A 3,360-nucleotide genomic window follows, 5' to 3' on the forward strand; every position below is an offset into this window, starting at 1 on the left:
TATTAAACATAGAGGAAAATGAACAAAAGAAAGTAGATAGCTTGCAGCCCAAGTAATTGTTAGAGGGCAGTTTAGTCTTTGTACTTTGTTCTTCTTTTGTTAGTTGAAGTTAGTTACAAAGCTCTCACAAGAACTTGTATAAATAGCAGTGTAACACTTCAATAATCAATGAGAATTTCCCTTCATTTTGTTCATTTTGTTCCTTTGATAATATGGTATCAGATTTACTCTCTCTCTTCTTGAGAGGAGTTTGTTAAGATTCAGTTACAAGCTTCCGCCATTGATGCTCAAGCTCAAGCTTTTTCATCTTCTTCGTTTTCGTTGATTCTTTTGCAGAATCTTCTTGATTCTTCTTCGTTTCTTCTCGTTTTCGCCTCAATTTCACTTTGAGATTCTTCATTCTTCGTCTTTCTCTTTGATCATTCTTCTTCGTTCTTTTGCGATCGTACTCTGTTTTCACAGATTTCACATTTCTTGCTTCATCTTCACTATGCCTCCTCATCAAGCACCAGTTGCTCCTCAACCAGACACGAATTCTCCATACTATGTGCATCCTAGTGAAAGTCCAAGCTCTGTGTTAGTTACGCCTCTTCTTGATGGTTCTAACTACCTCTCTTGGCATCGTTCTATGAAGCGTGCTTTAGGCGCGAAGAACAAGCTTTCCTTCATTGATGGATCTATTCCAATTCCTCCTACTGATGATTTGAACACCAAAGAAATCTTCATTTCTAGAAATGTCACCGTTCATGAGTCTATCTTACCTTACATCTCACCTCCCACTCAAGTTTCTTCCAATTGGCAATATTTCACATCTTCCCCAAATCCAACATCTTTTGTTCATGAACCTGTTTCTCCCTCTTTACCTATTACTACTCCTCCTAACCCTCCACATATTAGAACCTCCACTAGAACTAAACATAAACCTGCATATTTACATGATTTTATTTGTCATTCTGCATTTCATAATCAATCACATCATTTTGCCAGCAAATATCCTATTTCTGATTATCATTCATATGCAAAATTATCTAACACTCATTCCTTGTTTTCTCTGTCCATATCCACTCACACTGAACCTAAAACCTACACTGAGGCAATTAAACATGATTGTTGGAAGCAAGCCATGCAAAATGAAATTACTGCTCTTGAACAAACTGGTACTTGGCAGATAGTTGATCTTCCTCCAGCAGTCAAACCTATAGGGTGCAGATGGATCTTCAAAATTAAGCACAATGCTGATGGATCCATAGAGAGATACAAAGCAAGATTGGTTGCCAAAGGATACAATCAGATTGAGGGTTTAGACTATTTTGACACCTACTCACCTGTAGCCAAACTCACCACAGTCAGATTCATCATTGCTTTATCTTCCATCAATCATTGGCATTTACATCAACTTGATGTAAACAATGCTTTTCTGCATGGAAAGTTACAGGAAGATGTTTACATGACAATACCTCCTGGTGTTCCTCATTCTCATTCTAATCAAGTTTGCAAACTCACCAAGTCTTTGTATGGTCTCAAACAGGCTAGTAGAAAGTGGTATGAGAAGTTAACCACTATTCTTCTATCCAATGGGTACAAACAAGCAGCTTCTGATGCTTCTATGTTCATCAAAAGCACCAATTCCTCTTTCACTGTCTTACTGGTGTATGTTGATGATGTTATTTTAGCTGGCAACACTCTTTATGAGTTTACTTTGATTAAAAGTGTCCTTCATGATGCCTTCAAAATCAAAGATATTGGCCAACTAAAATATTTTTTGGGACTTGAGGTTACTCATTCTAAATCTGGCATATCTTGATGTCAAAGAAAGTATTGTCTTGACTTGTTAGAAGATTCAGGTTTACCTGCTTATAGAAGACTGATTGGTAGATTGTTGTATCTCAATACAACCAGACCAGATATCACTTATATTACTCAGCAACTCAGCCAATTTCTTAGTAACCCTGCTCAAACTCATCACAATGCAGCTATGAGAGTGTTGAGATACTTGAAAGGTTGTCCTGGTAAAGGTTTATTCTTTCCCAGAAATTCATCCCTTCAAATCAAAGGGTACACTGATGCTGACTGGCTGGATGCAAAGACACTAGGAGATCCGTATCTGGTCAATGTTTCTTTCTTGGTCACTCTCTTGTTTCATGGAGAACCAAGAAACAACTCATTGTTTCCAGGTCTTCCTCAGAAGCTGAATACAGGGCACTTGCATCTGCTTCATGTGAACTGCAGTGGCTTACATACCTTCTCAGAGATTTAGAGGTCCAATGCATCAAGCCACATGTGCTCTACTGTGACAACCAGAGCGCTATCTACATTGCTGCTAATCCTGTTTTTCATGAACGCACCAAACATCTAGAGATTGACTGTCATATAGTCAGGGAAAAATTGCAAGCTGGTTTGTTCAAACTGCTGCCTATTTCTTTCAAAGATCAAGTTGCAGATTTCTTCACCAAATCATTGCTTCCTCAACCATTTCATCTCCTCCTATCCAAGTTGGGGTTGCTAGACATTTACCAACCTCCAACTTGTGGGGGGATATTAAACATAGAGGAAAATGAACAAAAGAAAGTAGATAGCTTGCAGCCCAAGTAATTGTTAGAGGGCATTTTAGTCTTTGTACTTTGTTCTTCTTTTGTTAGTTGAAGTTAGTTACAAAGCTCTCACTAGAACTTGTATAAATAGCAGTGCAACACTTCAATAATCAATGAGAATTTCCCTTCATTTTGTTCATTTTGTTCATTGGATAATATCGTTGATAGTGATGATCTAACTGAGGAAATTGACTTCATTGTTTAGGAAGGAACATTTCGTCAGCTTGGCATGTAATTTTTACTCACAAAGGGTATGTAACACTTGCCAAAGGTGTTCTGAGTTTGCTGACTTTTCTTTACTATAGATCAAGATATCATGGAAGTAAACGTATTCACCAATAGCGTGAAGGTATTACGGTCATTAGATAATGTGAAGAGCATTAGTGTCCACTCATAAAGTCCATCTATAGTTCTAAAGGTGGTTTTCCATTCATCTCTGGGTCTAAATTTGATTTGATGGTACGAATTATGAAGATCAATATTTGAAAAAAAAAAAATGAAAGCACCATGCAATTGATTTAGCAAATCATCAAGTATATGTATCGCAACTCGCAAGCAAATACTTGATGGTTGTTTTGCTGACAGCTCGGCTATCAACATACATTCTCCATTTTTTGTCTTTCTTGGGTGCTAATTAAGATGGCAGGAATAGTGCAAGGAATAATATTTGGCGTTGGACTTCGGTGTGCTCCTAAGGGCCCATTTTATATTATGGTCTATTTGAAATTGTTGTTGATGGTTGGATTTAGGCAAGTGTTCCAAATCGTTT

Source organism: Medicago sativa, chromosome 7 (assembly GCF_051527215.1).
Source record: "Medicago sativa cultivar Bolivia chromosome 7, Bolivia_mono, whole genome shotgun sequence".
Lineage (NCBI taxonomy): Eukaryota > Viridiplantae > Streptophyta > Magnoliopsida > Fabales > Fabaceae > Medicago > Medicago sativa.